At 45.9% G+C, this 20,385-nt stretch overlaps 1 protein-coding gene across 1 annotated transcript in view; it reads left to right on the forward strand.

Moving 5' to 3' along the window:
- LOC140368267 (regulator of G-protein signaling 3-like) overlaps positions 1-20,385 on the forward strand; it is a gene marked incomplete at its 5' end in the record, with an annotated part of 139,926 nt that overhangs the window by 94,029 nt on the left and 25,512 nt on the right. The window lies entirely within an intron of this gene.

The raw sequence follows: 20,385 nt of genomic DNA on the forward strand, positions 1-20,385 counted from the left end.
TCTACAACAGATCAACAGTTGACCTACACCAGACCCACTATAGATCTGAACCTGACATACCTACAACAGATCAACACTTGACCTTCACCAGACCCACCATAGAGCTTGACCTAACACACCTACAGAGATCAACACTTGACCTAAACCGGACCAACCATAGAGCTGAACCTGACACACCTACAACTGATCAACACTTGACCTACACCAGACCCACCTTAGAGCTTGACATAACACACCTACAACAGATCAACATTTGACCTACATCAGACCCACCATAGAGCTGAACCTGACACACCTAGAACAGATCAACACTTGACCTACACCAGACCCACCATAGAGCTGAACCTGACACCACTACAACAGATCAACACTTGACCTACACCAGACCCACCGTAGAGCTGAACCTGACACACCTACAACGGATCAACACTTGACCTACACCGGACCCACCATAGAGCTGAACCTAACACACCTAAAACAGATCAACACTTGACCTACATCAGACCTACCATTGAGCTTGACCTAACACATCTATTAAAGATCAACACTTGACCTACACCAGACCCACCGTAGATCTGAACCTGACACACCTACAACGGATTAACACTTGACCTACATCAGACCTACCATAGAGCTTGACCTAACACATCTATTAAAGATCAACACTTGACCTACACCAGACCCACCATAGAGCTGAACCTGACACACCTACAACAGATCAACACTTGACCTACATCAGACCCACAATAGAGCTGAACCTGACACACTTACAACAGATCAACACTTGACCTACACCGGACCCACCATAGAGCTGAACCTGACACACCTACAACAGATCAACACTTGACCTACACCAGACCCACCATAGAGCTGAACCTGACAAACCTACAACAGATCAACACTTGACCTACATCAGACCCACCATAGAGCTGAACCTGACACACCTACAACAGATCAACATTTGACCTACATCAGACCCACCATAGAGCTGAACTTGACACACCTACAACGGATCAACACTTGACCTACACCAGACCCACCATAGAGCTGAACCTGACACACCTACAACAGATCAACACTTGACCTACACCGCACCCACCATAGAGCTTGACCTGACACACCTACAACAGATCAAAACTTGACCTACATCAGACCTACCATAGAACTTGACCTAACACACCTACAACAGATCAACACTTGACCTACACCAGACCCACCATAGAGCTGAGCCTGACACACCTGCAATAGATCAACACTTGACCTACACCAGACCCACTATAGAGGTTAACCTGACACACCTACAACAGATCAACATTTGACGTACATCAGACCTACCATAGAGCTTGACCTAACACATCTACAACAGATCAACACTTGACCTACACCAGACCCACCATAGAGCTGAACCTGACACACCTACAACAGATCAACACTTGATCTACACCAGACCCACCATCGAGCTTGACCTAACACACCTACAACAGATCAACACTTGACCTACATCAGACCCACCATAGAGCTGAACCTGACACACCTACAACAGATCAACACTTGACCTACACCAGACCCACCATAGAGCTGAACTTGACACCACTACAACAGATCATCACTTGACCTACACCAGACCCACCGTAGAGTTGAACCTGACACACCTACAACAGATCAACACTTGACCTACACCAGACCCACCATAGAGCTGAACCTGACACACCTACAACAGATAAACACTTGACCTACACTAGACCCACCATAGAGCTGAACCTGACACACCTACAACAGATCAACACTTGACCTACACCAGACCCACCATAGAGCTGAACCTGACACACCTACATCAGATCAACACTTGACCTACACCAGACCCACCATAGAGCTGAACTTGACACCACTACAACAGATCAACACTTGACCTACACCAGACCCACCGTAGAGTTGAACCTGACACACCTACAACGGATCAACACTTGACCTACATCAGACCTACCATAGAGCTTGACCTAACACATCTATTAAAAATCAACACTTGACCTACACCAGACCCACCAGAGAGCTGAACCTGACACACCTACAACAGATCAACACTTGACCTACACCAGACCCACCATAGAGCTGAACCTGACACACCTACAACAGATCAACACTTGACCTACACCAGACCCACCATAGAGCCGGACCTAACCACTTACAACAGATCAACACTTGACCTACACCAGACCCACCATAGAGCTGAACCTGACACACCTACCACAGATCAACACTTGACCTACATCAGACCCACAATAGAGCTGAACCTGACACACCTACAACAGATCAACACTTGACCTACACCAGACCCACCATAGAGCTGAACCTGACACACCTACAACAGATAAACACTTGACCTACACTAGACCCACCATAGAGCTGAACCTGACACACCTACAACAGATCAACACTTGACCTAAACCAGACCCACCATAGAGCTGAACCTGACACACCTACATCAGATAAACACTTGACCTACACCAGACCCACCGTAGAGATGAACCTGACACACCTACAACGGATCAACACTTGACCTACACCTGACCCACCGTAGAGCTGAACCTGACACACCTACAACGGATCAACACTTGACCTACACCGGACCCACCATAGAGCTGAACCTAACACACCTCAAACAGATCAACACTTGACCTACATCAGACCTACCATAGAGCTTGACCTAATACATCTATTAAAGATCAACACTTGACCTACACCAGACCCACCGTAGAACTGAACCTGACACACCTTAAACGGATTAACACTTGACCTACACCGGACCCACCATAGAGCTGAACCTGACACACCTACAACAGATCAACACTTGACCTACATCAGACCCACAATAGAGCTGAACTTGACACACTTACAACAGATCAACACTTGACCTACATCAGACCCACAATAGAGCTGAACCTGACACATTTACAACAGATCAACACTTGACCTACATCAGACCTACCATAGAGCTGAACCTGACACACCTACAACAGATCAACACTTGACCTACAACAGACCCACAACAGAGCTGAACCTGACACACCTACAACAGATCAACACTTGACCTACACCAGACCCACAATAGAGCTGAACCTGACACACCTACAACAGATCAACACTTGACCTACACCAGACCCACCATAGAGCTGAACCTGACACACCTACAACAGATAAACACTTGACCTACACTAGACCCACCATAGAGCTGAACCTGACACACCTACAACAGATAAACACTTGACCTACACCAGACCCACCGTAGAGCTGAACCTGACACACCTACATCAGATAAACACTTGACCTACACCAGACCCACCGTAGAGTTGAACCTGACACACCTACAACGGATCAAAACTTGACCTACATCAGACCCACCATAGAGCTGAACCTGACACACCTACAACAGATCAACACTTGACTTACACCAGACCCACCATAGAGCTGAACCTGACACCACTACAACAGATCAACACTTGACCTACACCAGACCCACCGTAGAGCTGAACCTGACACACCTACAACGGATCAACACTTGACCTGCACCGGACCCACCATAGAGCTGAACCTAACACACCTACAACAGATCAACACTTGACCTACACCAGACCCACCATAGAGCTGAACCTGACACACCTACAACAGATAAACACTTGACCTACACTAGACCCACCATAGAGCTGAACCTGACACACCTACAACAGATCAACACTTGACCTACACCAGACCCACCATAGAGCTGAACCTGACACACCTACATCAGATCAACACTTGACCTACACCAGACCCACCATAGAGCTGAACCTGACACACCTACAACAGATCAACACTTGACCTACACCAGACCCACCGTGGAGTTGAACCTGACACACCTACAACGGATCAAAACTTGACCTACATCAGACCTACCATAGAGCTTGACCTAACACATCTATTAAAAATCAACACTTGACCTACACCAGACCCACCATAGAGCTGAACCTGACACACCTACAACAGATCAATACTTGACCTACACCAGACCCACCATAGAGCTGAACCTGACACACCTACAACAGATCAACACTTGACCTACACCAGACCCACCATAGAACTGAACCTGACACACCTACAACAGATTAACACTTGACCTACACCAGACCCACCATAGAGCTTGACCTAACCACTTACAACAGATCAACACTTGACCTACATCAGACCCACCATAGAGCTGAACCTGACACACCTACAACAGATCAACACTTGACCTACACCAGACCCACAATAGAGCTGAACCTGACACACCTAAAACAAATCAACACTTGACCTACATCAGACCCACAATAGAGCTGAACCTGACACACCTACAACAGATCAACACTTGACCTACACCAGACCCACCATAGAGCTGAACCTGACACACCTACAACAGATAAACACTTGACCTACACTAGACCCACCATAGAGCTGAACCTGACACACCTACAACAGATCAACACTTGACCTACACCAGACCCACCATAGAGCTGAACCTGACACACCTACATCAGATAAACACTTGACCTACACCAGACCCACCGTAGAGTTGAACCTGACACACCTACAACGGATCAACACTTGACCTACATCAGACCCACCATAGAGCTGAACCTGACACACCTACAACAGATCAACACTTGACCTACACCAGACCCACCATAGAGCTGAACCTGACACACCTACAACGGATCAACACTTGACCTACACCGGACCCACCATAGAGCTGAACCTAACACACCTAAAACAGATCAACACTTGACGTACATCAGACCTACCATTGAGCTTGACCTAACACATCTATTAAAGATCAACATTTGACCTACATCAGACCTACCATAGAGCTGAACCTAACACACCTACAACAGATCAACATTTGACCTACATCAGACCCACCATAGAGCTGAACCTGACACACCTACAACGGATCAACACTTGACCTACACCAGACCCACCATAGAGCTGAACCTGACATACCTAAAACAGATCAACACTTGACCTACACCAGACCCACCATAGAGCTGAACCTGACACACCTACAACAGATCAACACTTGATCTACACCAGACCCACCATAGAGCTTGACCTGACACACCTACAACAGATCAACACTTGACCTACATCAGACCTACCATAGAGCTTGACCTAACACACCTACAACAGATCAACACTTGACCTACACCAGACCCACCATAGAGCTGAACCTGACACACCTACAATAGATCAACACTTGACCTACACCAGACCCACTATAGAGGTTAACCTGACACACCTACAACAGATCAACATTTGACGTACATCAGACCTACCATAGAGCTTGACCTAACACATCTACAACAGATCAACACTTGACCTACACCAGACCCACCATAGAGCTGAACCTGACACACCTACAACAGATAAACACTTGACCTACACCAGACCCACCATAGAGCTTGACCTAACACACCTACAACAGATCAACACTTGACCTACATCAGACCCACCATAGAGCTGAACCTGACACACCTACAACAGATCAACACATTACCTACATCAGACCCACAATAGAGTTGAACCTGACACACCTACAACAGATCAACACTTGACCTACACCAGACCCACCATAGAGCTGAACCTGACACACCTACAACAGATCAACACTTGACCTACACCAGACCCACCATAGAGCTGAACCTGACACACCTACAACAGATCAACACTTGACCTACACCAGACCCACCATAGGGCTTGACCTGACACACCTACAACAGATCAACACTTGACCTACATCAGACCTACCATAGAGCTTGACCTAACACACCTACAACAGATCAACACTTGACCTACACCAGACCCACCATAGAGCTGAACCAGACAAAACCTACAACAGATCAAAACTTGACCTACACCAGACCCACCATAGAGCTTAACCAGACACACGTACAACAGATCAACACTTGACCTACATCAGACCTACCACAGAGCTTGACCTAACACACCTACAACAGATCAACACTTGACCTACACCAAACCCACCATAGAGCTGAACCTGACACACCTACAACAGATCAACAATTGACCTACACCAGACCCACCATAGAGCTTGACCTGACACACCTACAACAGATCAACACTTGACCTACATCAGACCTACCATAGAGCTTGACCTAACACACCTACAACAGATCAACACTTGACCTACACCAGACCCACCATAGAGCTGAGCCTGACACACCTACAATAGATCAACACTTGACCTACACCAGACCCACTACAGAGGTTAACCTGACACACCTACAACAGATCAACATTTGACGTACATCAGACCTACCATAGAGCTTGACCTAACACATCTACAACAGATCAACAATTGACCTACACCAGACCCACCATAGAGCTGAACCTGACACACCTACAACAGATCAACACTTGACCTACACCAGACCCACCATAGAGCTTGACCTAACACACCTACAACAGATCAACACTTGACCTACATCAGACCCACCATAGAGCTGAACCTGACACACCTACAACAGATCAACACTTGACCTACACCAGACCCACCATAGAGCTGAATTTGACACCACTACAACAGATCAACACTTGACCTACACCAGACCCACCGTAGAGTTGAACCTGACACACCTACAACGGATCAACACTTGACCTACATCAGACCCACCATAGAGCTGAACCTGACACACCTACAACAGATCAACACTTGACCTACACCAGACCCACCATAGAGCTGAACCTGACACACCTACAACGGATCAACACTTGACCTACACCGGACCCACCATAGAGCTGAACCTAACACACCTAAAACAGATCAACACTTGACCTACATCAGATCTACCATTGAGCTTGACCTAACACATCTATTAAAGATCAACATTTGACCTACATCAGACCTACCATAGAGCTGAACCTAACACACCTACAACAGATCAACATTTGACCTACATCAGACCCACCATAGAGCTGAACCTGACACACCTACAACGGATCAACACTTGACCTACACCAGACCCACCATAGAGCTGAACCTGACATACCTAAAACAGATCAACACTTGACCTACACCAGACCCACCATAGAGCTGAACCTGACACACCTACAACAGATCAACACTTGATCTACACCAGACCCACCATAGAGCTTGACCTGACACACCTACAACAGATCAACACTTGACCTACATCAGACCTACCATAGAGCTTGACCTAACACACCTACAACAGATCAACACTTGACCTACACCAGACCCACCATAGAGCTGAACCTGACACACCTACAATAGATCAACACTTGACCTACACCAGACCCACTATAGAGGTTAACCTGACACACCTACAACAGATCAACATTTGACGTACATCAGACCTACCATAGAGCTTGACCTAACACATCTACAACAGATCAACACTTGACCTACACCAGACCCACCATAGAGCTGAACCTGACACACCTACAACAGATAAACACTTGACCTACACCAGACCCACCATAGAGCTTGACCTAACACACCTACAACAGATCAACACTTGACCTACATCAGACCCACCATAGAGCTGAACCTGACACACCTACAACAGATCAACACTTGACCTACATCAGACCCACAATAGAGTTGAACCTGACACACCTACAACAGATCAACACTTGACCTACACCAGACCCACCATAGAGCTGAACCTGACACACCTACAACAGATCAACACTTGACCTACACCAGACCCACCATAGAGCTGAACCTGACACACCTACAACAGATCAACACTTGACCTACACCAGACCCACCATAGGGCTTGACCTGACACACCTACAACAGATCAACACTTGACCTACATCAGACCTACCATAGAGCTTGACCTAACACACCTACAACAGATCAACACTTGACCTACACCAGACCCACCATAGAGCTGAACCAGACACACCTACAACAGATCAAAACTTGACCTACACCAGACCCACCATAGAGCTTAACCTGACACACGTACAACAGATCAACACTTGACCTACATCAGACCTACCACAGAGCTTGACCTAACACACCTACAACAGATCAACACTTGACCTACACCACACCCACCATAGAGCTGAACCTGACACACCTACAACAGATCAACAATTGACCTACACCAGACCCACCATAGAGCTTGACCTGACACACCTACAACAGATCAACACTTGACCTACATCAGACCTACCATAGAGCTTGACCTAACACACCTACAACAGATCAACACTTGACCTACACCAGACCCACCATAGAGCTGAGCCTGACACACCTACAATAGATCAACACTTGACCTACACCAGACCCACTACAGAGGTTAACCTGACACACCTACAACAGATCAACATTTGACGTACATCAGACCTACCATAGAGCTTGACCTAACACATCTACAACAGATCAACAATTGACCTACACCAGACCCACCATAGAGCTGAACCTGACACACCTACAACAGATCAACACTTGACCTACACCAGACCCACCATAGAGCTTGACCTAACACACCTACAACAGATCAACACTTGACCTACATCAGACCCACCATAGAGCTGAACCTGACACACCTACAACAGATCAACACTTGACCTACACCAGACCCACCATAGAGCTGAATTTGACACCACTACAACAGATCAACACTTGACCTACACCAGACCCACCGTAGAGTTGAACCTGACACACCTACAACGGATCAACACTTGACCTACATCAGACCTACCATAGAGCTGAAACTGACACACCTACAACAGATCAACACTTTACCTACACCAGACCCATCATAGAGCTTAACCTGACACACCTACAACAGATCAACACTTGACCTACATCAGACCTACCATAGAGCTTGACCTAACACACCTACAACAGATCAACACTTGACCTACACCAGACCCACCATAGAGCTGAACCAGACACACCTACAACAGATCAAAACTTGACCTACACCAGACCCAACATAGAGCTTGACCTAACACATCTACAACAGATCAACACTTGACCTACACCACACCCACCATAGAGCTGAACCTGACACACCTACAACAGATCAACACTTGACCTACATCAGACCTAACATATAGCTTGACCTAACACACCTACAACAGATCAACACTTGACCTATACCAGACCCACCATAGAGCTTGACTTTACACACCTACAACAGATCAACACTTGACCTACATCAGACCCACCATGGAGTTGAACCTGACACACCTACAACAGATCAACACTTGACCTACACCAGACCTACCATAGAGCTTGACTTTACACACTTACAACAGATCAACACTTGACCTGCATCAGACCCACCATAGAGCTGAACCTGACACACCTACAACAGATCAACACTTGACCTACACCAGACCCACCATAGAGTTGAACCTGACACACCTACAACAGATCAACTCTTGACCTACACCAGACCCACCATAGATCTGAACCTGACATACCTACAACAGATCAACACTTGACCATCACCAGACCCACCATAGAGCTTGACCTAACACACCTACACAGATCAACACTTGACCTACACCGGACCAACCATAGAGCTGAACCTGACACACCTACAACTGATCAACACTTGACCTACATCAGACCCACCATAGAGCTAAACCTGACACACCTACAACAGATCAACACTTGACCTACACCAGACCCACCATAGAGCTGAACCTGACACCACTACAACAGATCAACACTTGACCTACACCAGACCCACCGTAGAGCTGAACCTGACACACCTACAACGGATCAACACTTGACCTACACCGGACCCACCATAGAGCTGAACCTAACACACCTAAAACAGATCAACACTTGACCTACATCAGACTTACCATTGAGCTTGACCTAACACATCTATTAAAGATCAACACTTGTCCTACACCAGACCCACCGTAGAGCTGAACCTGACACACTTACAACAGATCAACACTTGACCTACACCGGACCCACCATAGAGCTGAACCTGACACACCTACAACAGATCAACACTTGACCTACACCAGACCCACCATAGAGCTGAACCTGACACACCTACAACAGATCAACACTTGACCTACATCAGACCCACCATAGAGCTGAACCTGACACACCTACAACAGATCAACATTTGACCTACATCAGACCTACCATAGAGCTGAACCTGACACACCTACAACAGATCAACATTTGACCTACATCAGACCCACCATAGAGCTGAACCTGACACACCTACAACGGATCAACACTTGACCTACACCAGACCCACTATAGAGGTTAACCTAACACATCTACAACAGATCAACACTTGACCTACACCAGACCCACCATAGAGCTGAACCTGACACACCTACAACAGATAAACACTTGACCTACACCAGACCCACCATAGAGCTTGACCTAACACACCTACAACAGATCAACACTTGACCTACATCAGACCCACCATAGAGCTGAACCTGACACACCTACAACAGATCAACACTTGACCTACATCAGACCCACAATAGAGTTGAACCTGACACACCTACAACAGATCAACACTTGACCTACACCAGACCCACCATAGAGCTGAACCTGACACACCTACAACAGATCAACACTTGACCTACACCAGACCCACCATAGAGCTGAACCTGACACACCTACAACAGATCAACACTTGACCTACACCAGACCCACCATAGGGCTTGACCTGACACACCTACAACAGATCAACACTTGACCTACATCAGACCTACCATAGAGCTTGACCTAACACACCTACAACAGATCAACACTTGACCTACACCAGACCCACCATAGAGCTGAACCAGACACACCTACAACAGATCAAAACTTGACCTACACCAGACCCACCATAGAGCTTAACCTGACACACGTACAACAGATCAACACTTGACCTACATCAGACCTACCACAGAGCTTGACCTAACACACCTACAACAGATCAACAATTGACCTACACCAGACCCACCATAGAGCTTGACCTGACACACCTACAACAGATCAACACTTGACCTACATCAGACCTACCATAGAGCTTGACCTAACACATCTACAACAGATCAACAATTGACCTACACCAGACCCACCATAGAGCTGAACCTGACACACCTACAACAGATCAACACTTGACCTACACCAGACCCACCATAGAGCTTGACCTAACACACCTACAACAGATCAACACTTGACCTACACCAGACCCACCATAGAGCTGAACCAGACACACCTACAACAGATCAAAACTTGACCTACACCAGACCCAACATAGAGCTTGACCTAACACATCTACAACAGATCAACACTTGACCTACACCACACCCACCATAGAGCTGAACCTGACACACCTACAACAGATCAACACTTGACCTACATCAGACCTAACATATAGCTTGACCTAACACACCTACAACAGATCAACACTTGACCTATACCAGACCCACCATAGAGCTTGACTTTACACACCTACAACAGATCAACACTTGACCTACATCAGACCCACCATGGAGTTGAACCTGACACACCTACAACAGATCAACACTTGACCTACACCAGACCTACCATAGAGCTTGACTTTACACACTTACAACAGATCAACACTTGACCTGCATCAGACCCACCATTGAGCTGAACCTGACACACCTACAACAGATCAACACTTGACCTACACCAGACCCACCATAGAGTTGAACCTGACACACCTACAACAGATCAACTCTTGACCTACACCAGACCCACCATAGATCTGAACCTGACATACCTACAACAGATCAACACTTGACCTTCACCAGACCCACCATAGAGCTTGACCTAACACACCTACACAGATCAACACTTGACCTACACCGGACCAACCATAGAGCTGAACCTGACACACCTACAACTGATCAACACTTGACCTACATCAGACCCACCATAGAGCTGAACCTGACACACCTACAACAGATCAACACTTGACCTACACCAGACCCACCATAGAGCTGAACCTGACACCACTACAACAGATCAACACTTGACCTACACCAGACCCACCGTAGAGCTGAACCTGACACACCTACAACGGATCAACACTTGACCTACACCGGACCCACCATAGAGCTGAACCTAACACACCTAAAACAGATCAACACTTGACCTACATCAGACTTACCATTGAGCTTGACCTAACACATCTATTAAAGATCAACACTTGTCCTACACCAGACCCACCGTAGAGCTGAACCTGACACACTTACAACAGATCAACACTTGACCTACACCGGACCCACCATAGAGCTGAACCTGACACACCTACAACAGATCAACACTTGACCTACATCAGACCCACCATAGAGCTGAACCTGACACACCTACAACAGATCAACATTTGACCTACATCAGACCTACCACAGAGCTTTACCTAACACATCTACAACAGATCAACACTTGACCTACACCACACCCACCATAGAGCTGAACCTGACACACCTAAAACGGATCAACACTTGACCTACATCAGACCTAACATATAGCTTGACCTAACACACCTACAACAGATCAACACTTGACCTATACCAGACCCACCATAGAGCTTGACTTTACACACCTACAACAGATCAACACTTGACCTACACCGGACCCACCATAGAGCTGAACCTGACACACCTACAACAGATCAACACTTGACCTACACCAGACCCACCATAGAGCTGAACCTGACACACCTACAACAGATCAACACTTGACCTACATCAGACCCACCATAGAGCTGAACCTGACACACCTACAACAGATCAACATTTGACCTACATCAGACCTACCATAGAGCTGAACCTGACACACCTACAACAGATCAACATTTGACCTACATCAGACCCACCATAGAGCTGAACCTGACACACCTACAACGGATCAACACTTGACCTACACCAGACCCACCATAGAGCTGAACCTGACACACCTAAAACAGATCAACACTTGACCTACACCAGACCCACCATAGAGCTGAACCTGACACACCTACAACAGATCAACACTTGACCTACACCAGACCCACCATAGAGCTTGACCTGACACACCTACAACAGATCAACACTTGACCTACATCAGACCTACCATAGAGCTTGACCTAATACACCTACAACAGATCAACACTTGACCTACACCAGACCCACCATAGAGCTGAACCTGACACACCTACAATAGATCAACACTTGACCTACACCAGACCCACTATAGAGGTTAACCTGACACACCTACAACAGATCAACATTTGACGTACATCAGACCTACCATAGAGCTTGACCTAACACATTTACAACAGATCAACACTTGACCTAAACCAGACCCACCATAGAGCTGAACCTGACAAACCTACAACAGATCAACACTTGACCTACACCAGACCCACCATAGAGCTTGACCTAACACACCTACAACAGATCAACACTTGACCTACATCAGACCCACCATAGAGCTGAACCTGACACACCTACAACAGATCAACACTTGACCTACATCAGACCCACAATAGAGTTGAACCTGACACACCTACAACAGATCAACACTTAACCTACACCAGACCCACCATAGGGCTTGACCTGACACACCTACAACAGATCAACACTTGACCTACATCAGACCTACCATAGAGCTTGACCTAACACACCTACAACAGATCAACACTTGACCTACACCAGACCCACCATAGAGCTGAACCAGACACACCTACAACAGATCAAAACTTGACCTACACCAGACCCACCATAGAGCTTAACCTGACACACCTACAACAGATCAACACTTGACCTACATCAGACCTACCACAGAGCTTTACCTAACACATCTACAACAGATCAACACTTGACCTACACCACACCCACCATAGAGCTGAACCTGACACACCTAAAACGGATCAACACTTGACCTACATCAGACCTAACATATAGCTTGACCTAACACACCTACAACAGATCAACACTTGACCTATACCAGACCCACCATAGAGCTTGACTTTACACACCTACAACAGATCAACACTTGACCTACATCAGACCCACCATGGAGCTGAACCTGACACACCTACAACAGATCAACACTTGACCTACACCAGACCTACCATAGAGCTTGACTTTACACACTTACAACAGATCAACACTTGACCTACATCTGACCCACCATAGAGTTGAACCTGACACACCTACAACAGATCAACTCTTGACCTACATCAGACCTACCATAGAGCTGAACCTGACACACCATCAACAGATCAACACTTGACCTACACCAGACCCACCGTAGAGCTGAACCTGACACACCTACAACAGAACAACACTTGACCTACATCAGACCTACACTAGAGCTTGACCTAACACACCTACAACAGATCAACACTTGACCTACACCAGACCCACCATAGAGCTGAACCAGACACACCTACAACAGATCAAGGCAAGGCAAGGCAAGGCAAGTTTATTTGTAGAGCACATTTCATACAAAAGGCAATTCAAAGTGCTTCACAGCAGGAAAAATGCATTCAAATCACAAAGAAATTACAGAAACAGAAATACAATAAAATTAACTAAATTAAAAATTATCAATCCAACTGATTTTCTAAACTAATAAAATCACAAACAAAAGAGAAGAGTGCAAAGAAAAAATCCTTTCAGTCATATGCGCAGCTAAACAAAACTGTTTTTAGCTTAGATTTGAACATTGTCAGAGTTGAAGCCTGTCTCACATCTTCAGGAAGACTGTTCCAGATTTTAGCTGCATAAAACTGAAACGCAGATTCCCCATGTTTTGTCCTGACTCTGGGCACCAGCAGGAGGCCGGTCCCTGAGGTCCTCAGAGTCCGAGATGGTTCATATGGCACTAACATATCCAAGATGTACTTTGGTGCTAGGCCATGGAGAGACTTGTACACAAGCAGAGCTGCTTTAAAGTCTATTCTCTGAGCCACAGGGAGCCAGTGCAGAGACCTGAGAACAGGACTAATGTGATCATACTTCCTGGTTCTAGTCAGGACCCGAGCAGCAGCGTTCTGGATGTACTGCAGCTGTTTTACAGCTCGTTTGGAGAGACCAGTGAGCAGGCCGTTACAGTAGTCTAATCTACTGGAGACAAACGCATGGATAAGTCTCTCTAAATCTGGTTTTGACACTATATTTTTGATTTTGGCAATGTTTTTTAGATGGTAAAAAGCTGCTGATGTTATTGATTTGACGTGGCTATTAAAGTTCAAGTCTGAGTCCATTATTACCCCCAGATTTCTAATTTGGTTTGTAGGTTTTAGAGCGAGACTCTGGAGGTGACCGCTAACACTTTCTCTTTGTTTCTGTGGGCCAAAAACGATTATTTCAGTCTTGTCTGAGTTCAGCTGGAGAAAGTTGTTTTGCATCCACAAACTGATCTGTTGGATGCAGTGACAGAGTGAATCTACTGGTCCATAGTCACCTGCCGATAGTGAAACATAGATCTGAGTGTCGTCTGCATAATTGTGATAGGACACATTTTCACTGCGTATCAACTGACCTAACGGCAGCATGTAGAGGTTGAACAGAAGGGGACCCAGGACTGACCCTTGGGGCACTCCACAGATCAGGGTCATGTGGTCTGAGACACAGCTACCAATTTCAACAAAGTACTTCCTGTCTTCCAGATAGGACCTTAACCAGTTTAGGGCAGTGCCAGTGATGCCCACCCAGTCCTCTAGTCTCTGTAAGAGGATCCCATGATCGACAGTGTCAAAAGCAGCACTCAGATCTAACAGAATTAAGACTGAGGCTTTGCCCGTGTCAGTGTTCAGGCGGATGTCATTTGTCACCTTGACAAGAGCAGTCTCAGTGCTGTGATGAGGTCTAAAACCTGACTGAAAAACATCAAATGAGTTGTTTATTAAGAGGAAATCTGTGAGCTGTTGTAAACAACCTTTTCAAGGACTTTGCCCCAAAATGGCAGATTAGAGATGGGCCGGTAATGACTCAGTACTGCGGCATCAAGACTGCTCTTCTTTAGGAGAGGCTTTATGACCGCAGTTTTCAAAGACATTGGGAATGTTCCAGATTGAAGCGACATGTTAACTATGTGAGTGAATGGTGCTAACAAACTGTTCAGCACAGACTTTAGAAATCTGGTGGGTAACACATCAAGGCAGCATGTAGATGAACTCAGACTGGTGATGATCTCATGGACAGTTTTGTCAGTTACTGGTGCAAAGTGAGTTAGCTCTAAGTGTCTTGGTGGTTTTAGGGTAATTTTTTGCATTGTGGGATTTATAGCATTTTTAATGCCCTGAACTTTGTCATTAAAGAATAATGCAAACTCATTACACTTGGATGTGGAAATGAGTTCTAACGGCAGCTGAGCTGGAGGGTTTGTTAATCTGTTTACTGTGGCAAACAGGACACGCGAGTTGTTACTGCAGCTTCCAATTATTTCAGAAAAATATCTTTCCCTAGTTCTACATAAGATTAGGTTGTACATGTTCAGCTTTTCTTTGTAAATCTCTTTTTGAACCTGGAGCTTTGACTTGCGCCATTTCCGTTCGGCCCTGCGGCACTCCCTTTTCTGTGCCCTGACCGAATCATCATTTCTCCACGGCGCCTTCTGCTTATTTTTAACCATTTTAGCCTTTATAGGGGCGATGGTGTCCAGAACATTCAAAACACTAGATGTAACAGAGTTCAACAAATCATTTACATTAGAACATGAGGCATTTTCAAAGTTTATCATTTCCATAAACAGTGCACCTGTGCCATCACTTATGTGTCTCCTCTGAACAACTGCAGGACCAACCGGAGGTTGGGGAGAAACAGACAGGTCAAAGAAGACACAGAAATGATCAGACAGAGCAACATCGATCACATTAACATTTGAAATATTTACCCCCTTTGTAATTATGAGATCTAGAGTGTGTCCTTTGCTGTGGGTGGGGCCTCTCACATGCTGAGTAAGACTGAAGGTTTCAAGGACAGCATCAAGCTCTTTAGCATTTCTGTCACAAACATTATCAACATGCACGTTGAAATCACCTGTAATGACCAAACCATCAAAGTCTGTGCATATGACTGAAAGCATCTCAGTAAAATCATCAATAAAACTTTGGCAGTGCTGGGGAGGCTTGTATAAAACAATGAAGAGAATGGATGGAGACCGTTTTAGCTCCATTTTAAAGGATACATACTCAAATGATGAAAACACCCCAAAAGGCAACCTGCGGGTAGTTATTTCATCTCTAAAGACAGCACAGACTCCACCCCCTTTTTTGTTTTCTCGTGTTTCAGATTCAAACTTAAAGTTGGGTGGAGCAGATTCTATCAGAACTACATTTCCTGTGTTTTTGTCAAGCCATGTTTCAGTTAAAAACATAAAATCAAGATTATAAGAAGAAATAAAATTATTAATTAAGAGAGATTTGTTACATAAGGATCTGACATTTAGCACAGCAAGTTTCAGACTAGTTTCAGTGGGACTGGGCTTTATCTTTTCACAGGGAATATGAATCACATTTCTCAGATTGGGCCTGACTCGCATTTTGTTTTTCCATCTGTGTGATGATGTGACTACAGAAATAGCACTAGGGGGGGCTCTTTTTACATAGGGCCCCGGGTTGGTTTGATTTTTAATGTGACAATAAGTCCCGGCAACGCTGAGACCCAGTGCATCCTAGCTATGGGAGATACCAGGTAAAAGGCGAGGTTGGATGGGTGGTGGGGCTTTTGTAGCCAAGGAGAGTTTGGGACCAGGTGAGAGGCGAGGGGGGATGGGTGGTGGGGCTTTTGTTGGTGTAGTCGGCATAGCCCTTGCTATATTGGGCGTGAGTGGAGCCATCTTAATGCCTGATTTGATCAGACTTTCAAAATGGCTGGGAAGGCCCATGGGTGAGAGTGGAGATGAGAAGGAGAATGATGAATCTTTAGTGGGAGTAGATGTTGCAGGGGGAACCCAGGGCTGGTGTGAAGGCAGGGGCGATGACAGGGATGTTGTTGGGCTTGTCACAGATGGGTCCAAGGCCTTTGAAGATTGTTCCTTTGCTGGAGGCGGTGGAGGTGAATGTGGAGCAGCTGGAGCTGAATCCTTTGCTGGTGGTGGTGGAGCAGCTGCTGATGAATCCTTTGGTGGAGGCTGAGGTTGTGGTGCTTTTGATGTTGAAACATTGGCTCGGTCTCTGGCTGAGGGAGCAGGAATTCTTCTCTCATTCCTCTCTTCTCTAACTATCTGCTCAGGACCCTGTCCAGGCCCAGTCCAATGCCTCAGAGCGTGGAGCAGGTTCTCTGTCAGCACCCTCACTCCACCTCTGCATAGGTGGGGGCCATTTCTCTTAAACAGGTCCTCTCGTTTCCAGAATAGATAGAAGTTCTCAATGTAGTGTAGTCCTCTCGGGGAGCACTCTTTGGACAGCCATGTGTTCAGCTGAAGAAGCCGGCTAAACTTGTTTATCCTCCTGTCGATGTTTGGAAGAGGTCCACTTATGAAAGTTTTGATTTCCATTTTATCAAGCACGTCGAATAACTTCAAGAAGTCTTTTTTCAAAACTTCAGTCTGTTCCCGCCGCATGTCCACTGCACCCACGTGCACAATCAGCTGTTTAGCTCCTCCATGCTTAGCCATAATATTTGGAAGGAGTGACGTTATCTCAGAAACAGTGGCGCTTGGAAAAGAATGTGTGTTTATCTTTTCATGCGTCATGTGACTTATCGCGCCGTCCCCAACTAAAACAATCTGCGTGACCTTGGCAGATCCTCCTCGCTGTATTTTGGCCACGTCATCTTTCCTTTTTTCATTTAATTCCATCTCTGAAAGTGGTAAAAATCTGTTGGTGAGCTGTATAACAACACTTGACCTACATCAGACCTACCACAGAGCTTTACCTAACACATCTACAACAGATCAACACTTGACCTACACCACACCCACCATAGAGCTGAACCTGACACACCTACAACGGATCAACACTTGACCTACATCAGACCTAACATATAGCTTGACCTAACACACCTACAACAGATCAACACTTGACCTATACCAGACCCACCATAGAGCTTGACTTTACACACCTACAACAGATCAACACTTGACCTACATCTGACCCACCATAGAGCTGAACCTGACACACCTACAACAGATCAACACTTGACCTACACCAGACCTACCATAGAGCTTGACTTTACACACTTACAACAGATCAACACTTGACCTACACCAGACCCACCATAGAGTTGAACCTGACACACCTACAACAGATCAACATTTGACCTACATCAGACCCACCATATAGCTGAACCTGACACACCATCAACAGATCAACACTTGACCTACACCAGACCCACCATAGAGTTGAACCTGACACACCTACAACAGAACAACACTTGACCTACATCAGACCTACACTAGAGCTTGACCTAACACACCTACAACAGATCAACACTTGACCTACATCAGACCCACCATAGAGCTGAACCTGACACACCTACAACAGATCAACACTTGACCTACACCAGAACCACCATAGAGCTGAACCTGACACACCTACGAGAGATCAACACTTGACCTACATCAGTCCTACCATAGAGATTGACCTAACACACCTACAACAGATCAACACTTGACCCACACATACCACTGAACTAATAAAGACCTACCGCAAACATGACATTGATCATGACCATGACATTGATTAGACCAACATCTGATTCACCACAGACCTTTAAAAGATCTAGAGCATGCCTACTTTATACCTACCTCTGACCACACAGCCACTCCATAAGAAGATGTACCAACATAGCGGCGAGAGTTGTTCAGGGGCCCAGTCTGTCATGCATCTCCATCTCAAACCACTAACCACTCCTTTGAGGGCACTGAAGTTCAGATCCTGGTGAAGGAGTCAAAGAGGCTATATTCATCAGGAAAGACCAAGTGTCTTGCCTAAAGACTCAATGACAGAACTTGGTCCTAGCAACCAAAGACTCACCACACTTCTGACTCAGACCCACAGCAGACCAAGTCAGATCCTGGTTAGTACCTGGATGGAAGACCTCTAGAATACAGGGTTCCACAGTGAGCTGGAGCAGTTGTTGTTTCTGTAGGCAAGTCACTTTACTCACGTGGCCTGGTGAATCTGGTGTGTGGGTGAATGATTGGTGGTAGGAGGAGCTGATGGTGCAGATGGGCAGCTCTGCTTGCATCAGTCTGCCCCAGGGCAGCTTGGCTTCAATAGTATTTTACCACCACAGAATGTGGAGTGAATGAACAATGCACTGTAAAGATCTTTGGGTCTCATGAAAGGTGCTATATAAATCCAATAATGAATCAAAAACAGCAGCTCCAACACATACTAACCTACTGAGCTTCTTAACCCTTTCATTTTT

Source organism: Eucyclogobius newberryi, unplaced genomic scaffold, assembly GCF_026437365.1.
Source record: "Eucyclogobius newberryi isolate DKJ021-1_F unplaced genomic scaffold, fEucNew1.0.hap1 SCAF_2, whole genome shotgun sequence".
Lineage (NCBI taxonomy): Eukaryota > Metazoa > Chordata > Actinopteri > Gobiiformes > Gobiidae > Eucyclogobius > Eucyclogobius newberryi.